At 41.6% G+C, this 16,303-nt stretch overlaps 1 protein-coding gene and 1 pseudogene across 1 annotated transcript in view; one reads left to right on the top strand and one right to left on the bottom strand.

The window, feature by feature from the left end:
* The window catches only part of AUTS2 (autism susceptibility candidate 2), a 1,223,225-nt gene that overhangs the window by 1,098,306 nt on the left and 108,616 nt on the right, over nt 1-16,303 (bottom strand). The window lies entirely within an intron of this gene.
* Nucleotides 1,096-5,896, top strand: LOC104998889 (annotated as a pseudogene).

Consider the following 16,303-nt stretch of genomic DNA (forward strand, 5'->3'; position numbering starts at 1 on the left):
ATAGACCTAGATAGCGTATTCAAAAGCAGAGACATTACTTTGCCAACAAAGGTTCGTCTAGTCAAGGCTATGGTTTTTCCTGTGGTCATGTATGGATGTGAGAGTTGGACTGTGAAGAAGGCTGAGCATCCAAGAATTGATGCTTTTGAAATGTGGTGTTGGAGAAGACTCTTGAGAGTCCCTTGGACTGCAAGGAGATCCAACCAGTGCATTCTGAAGGAGATCAGCCCTGGGATTTCTTTGGAAGGAATGATGCTACAGCTGAAACTCCAGTACTTTGGCCACCTCATGCGAAGAGTTGACTCAGTGGAAAAGACTCTGATGCTGGGACGGATTGGGGGCAAGAGGAGAAGGGGACGACAGAGGATGAGATGGCTGGATGGCATCACTGACTCGATGGACGTGAGTCTGAGTGAACTCCGGGAGTTGGTGATGGACAGGGAGGCCTGGCCTGCTGCGATTCATGGGGTCGCAAAGAGTCGGACACAACTGAGCGACTGATCTGATCTGATCTCTGAAAAAGAAAAAAAAGGTCTCCCCTGGTGGTCCACTAGTTCAGAACCTCCTTTGCAATACAAGGGACACGGGTTTGATGCCTGGTCTGAAAGACCCCACACTGCAGTCGCTAAGACCATGCACCACAATAACTGAAGCCCGTTGGCCCTAGAGCCCATGCTGCACTACAGGAGAAGCCACCACGATGAGAGGCCTTCACAGCGCAACTAGAAGCAGACCCTGCTTGCTGCGACTGGAGAATGCCTGAGCGCAGCAACAAAGACCCAGCACAGCCGAAGCATAAATAAGCAGGGCAGAGGAGGGTTCTTCAACAGGAGTCGGTGAACGTTTCTCCCTCTTTACAAAATTATTAATAAAACTGATAAGAACAGATACTACACTTGATCTTAGCCAAAAGGCCGAGAAACTAATACAATTATGTAAAGTTTAAAAATAAAATAAAATTAGAAAAAAAAAAGAAAAAAAATTATTAATAAAAGAAATATGTATTGTTAAATACAATGGTAAATAGAGAAAGTGAAGCAGCTCTACTCCTATCCTCTGCCCACTGGACTCCCTGCCTTGAAGACAATATGTTTGTGTGTGTGTGTGTGTGTGTATTCACAAAGGAGTTATAAGTTTGCTAACACCAAAGCTCTTTCTTGTCTAAGATATCTCACCCCTCACAGAGAATTGAGGTTTGGAGTTGGACATGGCATATTTGAAATCTATTTAGAAATAAGAAAACAGTACAACTGACATGTCACACATACAAAAATACAAATATATCATCAATACTTGCTTTTTGTGGGCACTCTAAAATCCAGCTCACCAAAGGATTTTTCATGCTGTTTCTACTAGGAAAACACTCAAAAATCAAATGTTTATCTGAATTTCTTAACAATCCGTAGCAGGTAGATACTGGCTATTTTCTAGAGAGGATTTTCCATAACACTGAGCAGAAAGTTGAGATTAAAGCTCTGCCAGCGATGACTGAAATTAATTCTCTACAGACGTTTAGGGAACGTGTATTTCAGAAAGAGGGACTCAGCTGACTAGCTTCAAACTCTCTTCAAGAAGGAAAATGTATTTATTAAAAAAAAAAAAAAAAAAGCCACAAGCAAACACCTACCAGCCCACATAGCTTATATGTTCCCAAAGAACAGCATTATTTGATTGCAACTTTTTGTCCCTTTTTTCTTTAAAGCCTTTTAGGGAGGCAGAACTTCTGACAAAACTACCTACTTATGGTAAGAATAGATGAATCAGTGCTTTCATAAAACATTAAAATGTAAAAAGACATAAAACCTTCCAAAAAAACAAAAAACAAAAAAACCCCACACACACAATCATTTCAGAAGGTGCCTACCCAGTTCATTATTATGCAGATTTCACAAACATTTCCCTAATCAAGGAGAAAGCTGCTCTATAGAATAATGTGTTTTACCTGCTTTAGCAACCAAGGGCATTCCTTAGCTTTGGAGTCTCCGATTTTTAGGGTAAGGGTGAGGAGATCCTGAGTGACAAGACAGCACTTCAGCGAGGGGTCTGCATGTCCCCCAGGAGAGAGAACCGCCTAGACCATGCCGCTTTTCACTACCTTTCCATCATGTCTATTCAAGTCTCCCTCTCTCCATAAGCACTGACAATCTCTTCCATTTGGGGGTCCATTTGAACTCCTACACATGCATTCCACTCCAGTAATCTACTACCGAATTTCTTTTTTAGGGTAACATATTAAAAGCCCATTAGCACATTAGTACTCAATCTTTGCTGCATTTGGAATAACTTAGTGAGTTTTGACAAATACTTGGATTCAACCTCCAAAAGATTCTGATTTAATTGGCATGGAATATGGCTTGAGTATCAAAGGGCTTTCTTATAAAGCACCCCACGTGCTTTTTTTTATTCTAAAATTTTATATGAAAAGCAAAGAAGCTAGAATAGTCAAAACAATCTTGAAAAAGAACAAAGTAGGAGGATTCACACTACTTCATTTCAATACTTACTACAGTATAAAAGCACAATAAGCAAGACGAGGGTATTAGGAGAAAGACAATATGTCAATGGAGCAGAATAGAGAGTCTAGAAATAGACATAAGCAGGAACAGACTTAAAAAGACAACTGACTTCCAACAAAGGCACCAAGGATATTCATTGGTAAAAGAAAAGTGATTTCAAAGAATAATGCTAGAACAACTGGATAAATGTAAGGGGAAGACATGAACCTCGACTCCTAACTCACATCACACACAAAAATCAGATAAAACATAAACCAAAATATAAATGCAAAGAAGAAAACATAACCTAGGTTAAGTAAAGATTTCTTAGAGATGACACATAAGACTCAAACATACAAGGGGAAAATAAGATGGACTAAACTTAATCAAAATTTAAAATTCCTGCTCATAAAGATACCATTAGGAAATTGCCTAATGATGCCTAAAGCCACAGACCAGAAGATGCATTCATATTACACATATCTGACATGAGCCTTGTACCAAAATACATAAAGAGCTTCTATAAATCAATAATAAAAAGACAATCCAACTTTAAATGGTCAAAAGATTTGAACAAACACCTCACAGAAGAGTGTTCAGTACCACTTAGTCATTAGGAAAATGCAAATTCAAACATAATGAGATCACCATTTTATACCCACTACAATGGCTACAATGAAAAAGACTAGCAACACAAAATATTTTTGAAGATATGAATTAACAAGAACTCTTGTGCAATACTGGTGGGAGTGTAAACTGGTACAACCACTTTGGAAAACTGTGGCAATTTCTTACAAAGTTAAATACATGTACATACCTTATGACCCAACATTTTCACTCCTAGGAATCTATGCAAACCAGGAATCTAGGACCTATGTTTAAAAAGAACAACAACCTTTATACAACAGTGCTTTATTAACAACAGTCAAAAGAAACAACTCAAATGCCCACCAAAAGAGAAACAGTTAAACAAACAGTTGCATATCTAACAACAGAAGACTACTGGCAATAAAAGAAGAACTGAGTCATACAACAACATAGAACCACCTCAAAAATACTAACAAAAGAAGCCAAGCACACAAAAGTACACACTATATGATTTCATTTTTACGAAGATCAAGAGCAGCTGTGATGACAGGCATCAGAACAGTGGCAGGAACGAGAAGAGATGACTAGAGGTGAGGACTAAGGAATGTTTCAGGTGATGACTGTTCTCGAACTGGGCTGGCATATGCCTATTTGTCAAAATTCACTGGTTTGCACACTTTAGGTTTGTGCATTTTACTACATGCAAACTGTACCAAAGAAGTTTATGACCCCCAGGTGATTATAACTTGTAGTTATCAATAAACTGAGGACCCCTGCAGGGAGTGGGAGGTAGAGGGGGCAGGGCGATTCCAACATCTCTCCCTAACCCCTTTCCTCATTTGTGCTCTCCATCAACCAGCATCACAATGATTTCTTGTCCAAACTAACACTGTATGTGTGTGTATCCCGTATTTTCATATAACACCCTACATACTACACCTTGCTGCCCAAATTTTGCACATACATGTATGGCAGTGGGATACTGATGAACTGATCTGATCGTGTACTTCCACATTACACAGTACATGTATTTCAGGAAACACTGAAATCTGGGAGAACTAGCAACTCTTTCCAAAATACAACTCCCATAACACACCTTCTCAAATCTTCTCAGACAGTCCTCAAAGAGCCTGCGTTCTGCCTTTCATTTGCCGCTACCCTTAACATAAACCCAGGCCTCCAGCAACACTGTACCTAGTTACTTTCAGGACCTGAAAAGGAGGCAGGTACCTCCTCAGGCTAGTCTCTCTCCCTGGAACGTCAACCCTACCCATCTACATGGATACTCTTTCCTGTCTTTTGAAATATCATTGTCATATCACTTCCTTCGTAAAGGTTTCTCTGATCTCTCTCCAAGCTGCAAATGCCCCCTCTTCTATCCTCTCCAAGTACTTAATGAGCACTTCTAGCATATGAAGCCTATGTGGTAGGCGATCTGCTGGAAATAACAGCATGCCTATCATACTCTTCTTTCTTTATTTGCGAGATAATTATGCTTACTTTTCAAACTTTTGTACCTTACTCAGGTGGACTCCATGAGAGCAGAGGGGACCAGCTCTATTTTAATGGTGGTAAATTCTGGTATACAGCTAGTGTTTGGTATATTTCTATTGATTTTACATGTAAAGTAATAACTATACCATACTACCTTTCCCCTAAAGTCAGCTGGGACAGAGGACAAAAGAAAAACAAACCAAAGAACTGCACATGAGTGTATTTTAAGTCTGTGGTAAAGATCTACTTGGGTATTACTGGGAACTCTCAAACCAAACCTAACAATTCTTCTCTTTGGAATATCAAAGTTTAAAAACACTTCAGTTCTTTTTTCACTGCATCTCAGAGGCAGTTGGCCGCTTCAGAATGAAGCTGAACATCTCTTTCCTGGCCACTGGCTGCCAAAAACTCATTGAAGTAGACGATGAATGAGTTCAATACCTTTTATGAGAAGAGTATGGTCACAGAAGTTGCTGCTGGTGCTGTGGGTGAAGAATGAAAGGGTTACATGGTCCGAATCAGTGGTGGGAATGACAAACAGGGCTTCCCTGTGAAGCAGGGTGTCTTGACCCAAGGCCAAGTCTTCTGCTACTGAGAAAGGGGCATTTCTGTTACAGACCAAGGAAGACTGGAGAAAGAAAGCACAAATCTGTACAGTGCTGCATCTTGGATGCCAATTTGACTGTTCTCACTTTGGTCATTGTGAAAAAAGAGGATATTCCTGGACTCACTGATACTACTGTGCCTTGTCGCCTGGGGCCCAAAAGAGCTAGCAGAATCCACAAACTTATCAGTCTCTCTAAAGACAAGTCTACCAGTATGTTGTGAGAAAGCCCCTAAACCAAGAAGGTAAGAAACCTAGAACCAAAGCCCCCAGGATTCGGCATCTTGTTACTCCACGTGTTCTGCAACACAAACATCAGCATGTTGCTCTGAAGAAACAGCATACTGAGAAAAATAAAGAAGCAGCTGCAGAATATGCTAAATTTTTGGCCAAGAGAATGAAAGAGGCCAAAGAAAAATGCCATGAACAGACTGCCAAGAGTCAGAGGCTCCCTGAGAGCTTCCACTTCTGAGTCCAATCAAAAAATGAGATATTCTAAAATTAACAAACAAATAAGATCAGATGTCAGAAAAGAACTTCAGTTCTTAAAATCTTTAAAAAAAAATTCTACTTCTTTTGACAACTTTTTTCTAATACTATTTTTATCAACTGATGTTATAAGGAGGCAGCTGCTAGATACTTATGTATCTGAACTGTAACAAATTAAAATTCAAAATAATGCTACAGGACTTTCCTGGTGGTCTAGTGACTGGGGATCCGCTTGCCAATGCAGGGTTCAGGAAGATTCCAGACGACTCGGGCAACTAAAGCCATGCACCACAACCACTGAACCTGCACTCTACAGCCCGTGCTCTGCAACAAGAGAAGCCACCACAGTAGGAAGTCCTAGCACCACAACTAGAGGGTAGCCTCTGCTCACTGCAACTACAGAAAGCCCGAGTGCAGCAACAAAGACCCAGCACAACCTAAGTAAGCACATAAAATCTTTTTTAAAAGAACACATTATAAAATAATAATGTACACATCAAGAAAGCAGAACAGATGTCTTCTCTAGATATTTACCCCCACCAGTTGTTTGTCTCCAACCACATCCTTCATCCACTTACTCAACATTTCTCAGATTTGTATATAGTTGACAATAATAATCCCAGTCCTAGATGATGACTTGAAATTATTTGTAAAGAGGGCAAAAAATTTACCACTGGGGGATTTTTGTGGTTATTAATATTTATCCCTAAGCAGTAGCACTCAATCAAATCTTTTTCCTTCAGCTCAGCAAAACAAACCAGAAAGCTAACCAATTCTGTAACCTTGAATTCTGATGCAACAGTTTTTGCTTTCTGCACCTTTAAAAGTGCAATGTTTTCATTTCCCTGCAAAAGTGCTGATCCAGAGAGCAGAAGACAACAGCAGTCCTGTGGATATCATTTGTAGGGGAAAAAAGGAAACGTGAGAGATTAAACAGACAGCTCCCTCAAAGGCCAATGATGAAATGCTTCACGGTCTTTTGAACAGAAACTTCTTTGAAAGAACGAAAAAACAAAACTAAAGATTCGCACAGACCAAAGTCTACAGCAGGGTGTTCTGCAACAGTCCTGCCTCTAACAGTTCTTAAAAGCCATGAAGTGGTGAAATCACGGAGTCTAGAGTAGAAAAGCAGTCAGGAAATCATCTGATCATTTTACAGCAAAGAAACTGATGGTCAGCAAGGAAACAGGATTCACCCATGGGGATGTAACATACAATATTAGTGGCGCGTCAGGGGTGACGTCCAAGGTGGTCTGACTCCTCCAGTTGAGAGATTTCTTTTTGCCATTATCACCAAGCTCCCTTACTGACTGACTCAGAAATTCCTTGGTGACCCCTCTCCTGCTTGCTAGGATCAACTGCTTCTGTTGTTTCCTCTTGGGTCCCAACCACCATCCCCTACCACTGTGCTGCAGGCATCTATCCTATTCCCAGGTGATTCCCAGATACTCTGAGAAGCTCAGCTTGACTTCTGAAGCTGCCTGAGGAGGCAGACTGAGACTCCTTATCCATTTCACTGAACTAACATGAGAGTGTAATGAGCTGTTTCATATATAAGGCCAGTGGACTGGGGTACTGAAGCTTCCTACAGTCCACACCCTACCCACTGAATCATTTCTAGCACCAAGTCACTTTCTGACACAGCAAACAGCAAAGCCTTGGTTTTGCCAGCCTATCTTGTGAAGCCTTAGAACTGCCAATGACTTCTGAGAAAGCCAGGAATAACATCAACTAACATTTATTTTTCTTTTTTTTTTCATCAACTAACATTTAAAGAGCATGTATTGCAAGCTGGTCCTTGAGAGAAAAGATCTACATGTATTTACTGCATATTTCTCACAAGCATTCTAGAGCAGGTGCTATTACTATCCCCCATTTTGCAAATGCAGAAACTAAGTAACTTTCCCCACGGTCACGTAAGTGCCAAGTGGGAAAGCTGGAGTCAGGACCTAGTGCTAGGACTCTAGGAACATTACTTATTATCGGACACTAAGCTGTTCTATCCTTTGCCCAAGTTTAAACTCTAAAAAATGGACCTATTTCAAAGCAATCCTTAACATTTCTTTCTTCTTCCTTATCCAAGTAAAGAAAGCACTCTAAAATGTAGAGTATCCACATATCCTGAAAGATCTCAGGGAGCTATGCAGCCTATGCAACACTCTGTATTAGACCACAAGTCAACTACTCCAAATGACCAAGGCTGAAGTGCTGGGGCGGGGGCAGGGGCAGGGGGATGCACCTACAGGAGCTGCTGTGCATGACGGAGTAAAATTCAGGATAAAGTGTCCAACTGCCTGGTACACAGCCGTTTGGAACAAGAACTGCTGCGACCTGCAGGTTAATACCAGGAGCACATCCGACACAATCAAATCCTCCTTTTGCTTCTGCTCTGCAGTAGCCCTCACCAACTGCTGACACAGAGACTATAAGCAGCAAAAAGTCGCTCCTATCCTGTCTGCTCTTAAAAAAAAAAATGTGCAGCCCACCTCTTAGAAATGGTCATATTTTCTCAGGGTGCAAGTGGCTCTGATACTTTGTTGACACCACATTCCAGGAAGAACGCAATTCCAGATCTATGTCTCCATATTTGTTTGCTGGGTTGGGGGAGGAAGGGTGAGTATTTAAGATCTACTCTCCTCACACTGAAGTCGCTCAGTCGTGTCCGACTCTTTGAGACCCCATAGACTGTAGCCTGGCAGGCTCCTCTGTCCATGGGATTTTCCAGGCAATAATATTGGAGTGGACTGCCATATCCTTCTCCAGGAGATCTTCCCAACCCAGGGCTCGAACCCGGGTCTCCCACATTGTAGACAGACGCTTTACCGTCTGAGCCACCAGGGAAGTCCTCATATCTATTTCTATTAAAGGAAAGGACTCCTAACCTTACCCAGTATTTATAAAAGGAATTCATAAATTTCCCCAACAGTATACTTCGATCTGCACTTTAACAATGTAAGCATATCAATAAAGTCCATTCTTGAAAGAGAAACAGAACTGCAGGTAAATGAACTGTGTGAGGCCATGCAGCTGCCAAAACACCAGCTAGAGTGTTTTAGATGGGTAGAGAATTCCTACCCATCTGCCAAGGGAGTTCTCAGTTACAGTTTTCTATTCTATGAACCAAAATGGCCTTTTCCTCTCCTTTCGTGCCAAGGGCACAGCTTTATCCCTATGGAAAAAACTAAACAGTTACAAGAGCTACTCATCTTCAACCTTTAGCCACCACCTATATACAGTATATCATCAGTCATCCAGTAACAAAAGAAACTGCTTTTCATTCTTCTGTCCTTCAGTGTGGAGGTCCCAAACTTTATCCTGCATCCCAAGGTTGGAAAACTCACATCTACCCCTGCTCTACATCCTCTCTCTCTCCACTCTTCCCTCTTCTGATCCCTCCTTCACAGTATCATTCAGATGTAGAGTTTTGGGCTCACCACTCCCCAAATCTCACCACAATCAGATTGTGACTTATGTACCAAATGTCTTTCCCAACCATACCTCCCACCCCTGTGTCAGGTTTCACCACGCACCTGTGCTCCAGCAGTCAAATCAAGATCATTGATGGATTTCCAAACACAAGACTCATTTCTAAATCTTTGCAACTATATTTACCCTTTTGTCAGTCTACAGTATTCTTCCTAGTCTTGACCACCAAAACAGAACCACTTCAGCTCCAGTCTTGTCATGAATTGTTTAGTCTCTAAGTCCTGTCTGACTCTTTGCAACCCCATGAACTGTAGCCCACCAGGCTCCTCTGTCCACGGATTATTTCCCAGGCAAGAATAGTGGAGTTGGTTGCCATTTCCTTCTTCAGGGGATCTTCCTTACCCAGGGATCGAACCCATGTCTCCTGCTTGGCATGAGGATTCTATACCACTGAGATACCTGGGAAGCTCTCTATGATGACTATCCCCAACTTATTTCTCAAAGCTCACAGCACTGTCTGCTGAGGTCGTCAGAATTATAACTATGTAACATATTGTAATACAGGACAGCAACTGATTCCCCTTCTCATTCCAAGATTGTATCACAGAGACTCCCTAAATTCCACTCCACAAATGTGTATGGATTAGGAGCTGGGAACACAGTAAGCAAAACAAACTGGGTCTGAACTTCTATGGAACTTAATTCTACTAGAGAGAAAAGAGAAAAATATTTCTGTTTTCTACCTCGAGCACAAGTGCTGTAAAGAAAGGTACAGCAGAGAAAGGGAAGAAAGAGTGCTTGCTTTAGATTATTAGGGAAAGTCTCCCTGATAAGGAAGCTTCTATCAGAAAGTTGAATCAAGTGAGGGAAGGGCTCTTGAGGGTAGGACCATCTGGGGCAGAGTGGAAAGTAAATGTGACAGCCCTGGGCAGAGTGGACAGCAGCAGGAGAACCCGAGTAGAGTGGCTTCGGGGGGCAAAATCACCTGGAGTTGGCACCAATGCAGCACACTACTCACACCTGGTCATCCTGAATCTCCTTTGTTAATGGTCCCTGCTGCCATCCACTGTGACAACTGGACGCTCTCCCGCTGACTGCAAATACTGCCCACAACACACTGGTCCCCTCGCTGCTGCTGGTAAAGTCTTAACTCCTCAATCTTAAACAGCTTCCTCAGGTTGAACTCCATTTCACCTTCTTTGGGTTTCTTCTGAATTAAGTCTAGAAAATGCTGTGGTCTTACTTTCACATTCTTCAAAACATTTCACAGCCTTTTCCGCTGCAGTTCCCAAAAGATCCTAATAAATCTCCCTGTAATACACCGGGCAGCCTTCTCCTTCTCTCATAATAACAGCAGAGGCTATCTGACTTCCTAAGCAGAATTTTCCTTCCTAAAAAGCAATATATCTGACTTCTTAGAAAATTCTGCCCATTTTTTTCCCTCTGTTACTCCAAAGCTTAACTGCTACATGTCTCTACAATTACTTCATTTCAAAGAAAAGTACCTTTGTTTAAGCAAAACTAACATATGGACTTATGAATTTACTCAAAGGATAAATTGGGCATGACTTTGGTTATAAATGGATTTTTCACTTTTGAAAATGATTCATAATATCATTACTATAAATGGCAAGCTCTCCTATTTCATCCTAAATTTAGGAGTCAATTTTCACACAAATCTTTAAGTATACATCATCAGGTCAGGTGAAGTATGTGTACAATGAGATCATTCCAAGAGCCAAGCTTGGTCTCCCATCATATATTCTTGGGAATATTATATTTAACCTCTACCAGTTTGGGTTGATTTATAATCATTCTATTGTGAAAGGCTATATATAATTCCTAAAATGCATGTTTCAACATGAAGATGTCTAAAAGTTTAGTAGCTATAAACCCATCAAACCAAGTAGCCTCCTGCTCTCTCCTGGCTGAGATTCCAGACTTATAATTGTTCAGGTAGCCAACCCATATGTTTCCATTTTTCTTATTCACATTACCATGCCAAATTACTTACACTGTTCTCTGCCACTTCTTACAGAACTCTTCTTGGACTTTTTCTATGCTCACACTGTCTGATCATCAATTTGCATGTCAGTTCCTTTTAATTGGATTCCATCCAACCAGAATTACAGCTGCCTCTCTCTATGAAAGAATAAAGTGATTTTTTCCTTTAACAATGCCAGGGTCCCTACCAGGGAATCAAACTGTCACTCCACTTGCTATTAATTATCCTGAGCTACGCCACTGTTTCCCTTCCTTCATAAAGCCCTGAACCATATTCCTTCCCCCTGTGATTAACAGCAGTCATGATGATGCCTTACATCCAATGAGCCAACACAAAAGGGAAATCCAGGCATCAGGCATGGATGACAAGCAGTGACAAGAATGTTCTTTAAGCAGAACATTTCACTAAAAGCAAAGTCTCTTATATGAAATAAATGAATCGTGAGGTTAAAGGCTTGTCTTATACATTTCTAGGGCAAAAGATCCCTCAACTTCCCATGGCAGTCCATTGTACTATCTCAATCCACGAGGTTAAGACAGGTTTCCTGATACCTAAATCTCTTCAGCCACAATGTAAGCCTGTGATTTCTTGTTTCCGTGGTAATGGCAGAGATATTACCAACCTCCTCTGTATAATAATTCCCCCAGCATTTAAATGCTCCTATTAAACCATCCTTCAGTCTCCCCTTCTTCATGTTGTATCATACTCAGGAGAGGTACCAGGATGGAAAGGAGTCTCGAGATAGTTTCATATGAGACCCAACTGAAGAAATGGAGATTTTTTTTTTTTTAGTTTGAATACTTGGGGGATATGATAGCTGTCTTTAAAAAAAATCTCAAGGGCTTCAAGTGTGAAAGAGGAAATTACATTTATTCAATATGACCCCAGAGAGTAAAATAAGAAAGAACCGACAGAAATCTGCAAAGAGAGGGACTTCCTCTCAATATAAAGCAGGAATTTTCTAACAGAAAAAAAATAGAGCTGTTAAGAAGATATGATCTCCCAAGGCAGGCCCATTCCATGTCAGCAAAGGTGGAACAGCCAGTTGGAAGAGACGTAATAAGGTGTGTCTGCAGGCATCTGCAGGCCAGCCTGGCTGCAACCATCTCTAGCTTCCTTCCAGCACTAAGATTCTATGAAACTAACTGTCAACGGTTTAGGTGATGGGTTTTATCACAATGAGGAGGAGTAAGGTATTAAAGTAATGAGTGACAAGCCTTCTACCACTCACATACAAAGCACATACTCACAGGAAACAATTCATTATACAGGAGAGAGGGGGAGGGCTTTAAATAATTTCATTTGATGGGAAAATGAGCAAAAAATTTCAAAAAAAAAAAGTCTCTCCTACTATGGAGGGGCTTCCTGGTAGCTCAGACAGTAATAAATCTGCTGACAACGCCGGAAACCTGGGTTCATTTCCTGGGTCAGGAAGATCCCCTGGAGAAGAGAACGGCAACCCACTCCAGTATTCTTGCCTGGACAATTGCATGGACAGAGGAGCCTGGTGGGTTACAGTCCCTGGGGCTACAAAAAGTCAGACACGACTGAGCGACTAACAACAACTGTGGAGGGAGAATAACAGCTCCCAAAAGGTGCTCAAGGTCCTAATTCCCGGAACCTCTGAATATATGACATGCCAAAGGGGAATTATCGGAGAAGGCAATGGCATCCCACTCCAGTACTCTTGCCTGGAAAATCCCATGGGCGGAGGAGCCTGGTGGACTGCAGTCCATGGGGTCGCTAAGAGTCGGACACGACTGAGCGACTTCCCTTTCACTTTTCACTTTCATGCATTGGAGAAGGAAATGGCAGCCCACTCCAGTGTTCTTGCCTGGAGAGTCCCAGGGACAGGGGAGCCTGGTGGGCTGCCGTCTCTGGGGTCGTACAGAGTCGGACACAACTGAAGTGACATACCAGCAGCAAAGGGGAATTAAGTTTGTAAATTAAGGATGCTGATCAGCTGATCTGCAACGGATCACTCTGATTTGTCCAGGTGGGGCTAACGTAATCTTAGAGGAAGAGAAAGGTGTGACTGCAAGCAGGAAACAGAGATGGTGTCATGAGAAGGACCTGGCCTGCTACTGCTGGCTCTGAAATAAAGGCAGGACCACAGGCCAAGGAACATGAAAAAATGCCAGCAGCTGGAAAGGACCAGGCAAAGGAACCTCCCCTGGAGCTGCCAGAAGGAATGCAGTCCTGCTGACACCTTGACTTTAGGCCCAGAGACACTCCTGCTAGACTTCTAACCTACAAAACTGAAGATAATAAACTTGTGTGGTTTTAAGTCACCAACTGCGTGGTAATTCTGTTACAGCAGCAAACAGAAAACTAACAGACCCACCAAAGATCATGATACACCCATACTTTCTCAGAAAGAATGGGTAATATTTGCTGAATAGTTTTAAACGATAGACTCTTAATACCATTTATCAATGATAATCTTTGTCTTTTATGAGAAGTACAGAAATCTATATGAGAAGTGGAGGTCTATCCAGACCAACATAAACTGCTTTAACAACTAGCCTTTGGTTCCGTATCTCATGTTCATGTCACATACCTGGCACACTCAATAAATTTTTAGTGACTTAAATTGAAGAGTCAAAGTTCAAATACCATCTTTGGCCTCCTTTGCTGCCAGGAAAAAAAAGACTCTCATTTTAGCCAGTGCATGGCTATCATTTAACAATCTCACCCAAGAATTCAAAAAGTGGATGAACTCTTTCCAACCACCCTCTGTTTAGCTTCTGTAGTTAACAAAAACTGGGACACTGTGCACATGTGGGCACATCTGAGAAACAGAGCCTTTCCAAACAATCATCTGTGCTCCCTGCTTCAAGAAGGAACAGCTCCAGAACACATTCCAGAAGATCTACTTCCATCCCACTCCCAAGCAGAAATGCTACTACTGTGGGTATGGCTCCTTCAACAATAGAAAACCGTGAAACAAATACCTAAAAATCATCACTTTCTACTTTTCTTCTGCTCCCTTCCATCCCCTGGTCTCCATCCTCTACCAAGTGGAAAATGCTGTCCAACTTTCCTGTCCTCATTTCCCCTACAAGTTAAACTCATGATACACTGTTCCTACCAAGGAGCAAGCAGCTGAGATGCTGTGAAGTTTCCACATGAGGCCACAAACACAGAGTCATTGGAGTGCCTTTCCTATTCTCTAGTGCCTACACGCAAGGGGCAGGCGGCCAGTGTCACCCAGAAGTGCCCTGTTGCCTGGAGGCAGACAGCTACTCCACAGCCTCTGCTCTCCAATGCTGTGCTTGGTTCTATTAGTGGCTGGGATTCTTTAAAAGTGCTTATACCTGGCCCCATATAAGTACAGCTGACCCCTGAACAACACTGCTTTGAACAGTGCGAGTCTATACTTAAATGTGGAGTTTTTTCTATAGTAAATACTATAGTATACTGTACAATCCCCAGTTGGTTGAACCCGTAGAGGCAGAACTGCGGATGTGGAAGACCCACAGATAAAGACAGTCAGCTCTAAGTTATATATGGGTCAGGTCAGTGCCCCTAATCCCTACATTGTTCAAGAGTCAACTACATACGTATCTGTACAGTCTCTTGTCACATTCCCAGTCTAAGCCACCGTCAATTGCATTTTGACATAAGCCTGACTCTGTCTTCTTTGGAGAGGGGGGAAAAAAAAACTTGGAATACAAACATTTAAAACAGATTAATATGCAGTTATGGAAGAGAAGGGACATTCTGAACAAATGAAACATTTACAATCACATATATACTTAATATTAGAAAACCTATATGTTCTAGGGAATTTTCAATTTAGAATTTTGGAAGTAAAAAGTCTAAAGCTTACCACTGACAGAAGTCTCTCTTGTCTTAAAACTTAAAACAAACAAACAAACATGAAACTCAAGTTCCCTGAGACTGGCAGAGGGGGTTATTTCCCTATGGGCTCTCAAAATAGACACGCTCTTGGGCAGTCTGTCAGGCCGTGCAGAGGTTCAGAGTGTACAGTCTAGAGTCAGATCGCCCGGATCCTCTCCCACCTCTAACGCTTGCTAGAAAAACTGCTGATCCCTCCGTGCCTCATTTCGTTCACTCACAAAATGGAATAATTACAGTAACTACACCTCACAAGGCTGTTAAGATTAAAGGAGCTCACATACATAAATCACTTAGGATAGTGCCTGGCAGGAAGTTAACTCCACCAGTTTATGTAAGTGATCATCACCCCCAGTTTCCCCTCATGGGAAGTTCTCATCATGAGCCTTGGTCACACCATCATCACTGATCAATGACCACCCTGACTCTAACAACCCAATCCCAATTCCCGTCCCTCCAGTCTGACTGCCCAACCTGATCAAACATAATCTACTGAGTGGGAAGGGCTATGTATCTGTAGGTTTTGATGGAAACAGACTGGCTTTCAGGAAGAATTCACTAAGAGTATATAGTATGGTCCTCCAATGACACCAAGTCTCAGGCTTTGTTTTCCCTTTCTGTGAACTAATGACCTCTAAGGAATCCTTCCACTGGAACATGGCACTTCACTGGCCTATAAATTATCTGCTTCCTAACCTAAAATATGTCCTTCACTGCTTTCTGGATAAGAAACATTGATAGTGCTTCAAGAGTCACCAATGTCCTCAGGGCTGCTACCTACCCAGCATAAAAAGTAGTTAGCTCTTCAGCCATTTATTCTTTTAAACACAGTTGGATTATAATTACTCTAAACACTTCTGAAAGCAGTTTTGCTTCTGCCTCAAGAAAAAAAAAATTATATGAGCCAAAGAATGAGTTACACCAATTGCTTTAAAGTCTTTCACTGATGTTCAATCTAAGCAGAGTTACCTAGGTAGTCAGTGACCTCCTTTGGCTTGACTCCAAATGAAATTTGTCTTCTTCAGAAAAACTAAGGCAATGGTGAAAACTAACACAACTGAAATTATTAGTAGGTATAATATAAATATGTCTCAGGAACAGCACCAAAGTCTCTAAACCTTTTGAATTAGGCTATGTAGAAAGAGTAAGTGGGCTTCCCTCGTGGCTCAGATGGTAAAGAATCCTAAAGAAAGAGTAAGTATAAAATACATGTGAAAGTATGCTAAATACTACATGTTGATGGAAAGAAGTCATAAAAGATCAAAATAAATGGGAGACATACTGTGATCACAGAACAGAAAATTCAACACAGTAAAAAATTCTCCCCAAATTGATCTGTAG

This window comes from Bison bison, unplaced genomic scaffold (assembly GCF_000754665.1).
Source record: "Bison bison bison isolate TAMUID 2011002044 unplaced genomic scaffold, Bison_UMD1.0 scf7180017864340, whole genome shotgun sequence".
Taxonomy (NCBI): domain Eukaryota; kingdom Metazoa; phylum Chordata; class Mammalia; order Artiodactyla; family Bovidae; genus Bison; species Bison bison.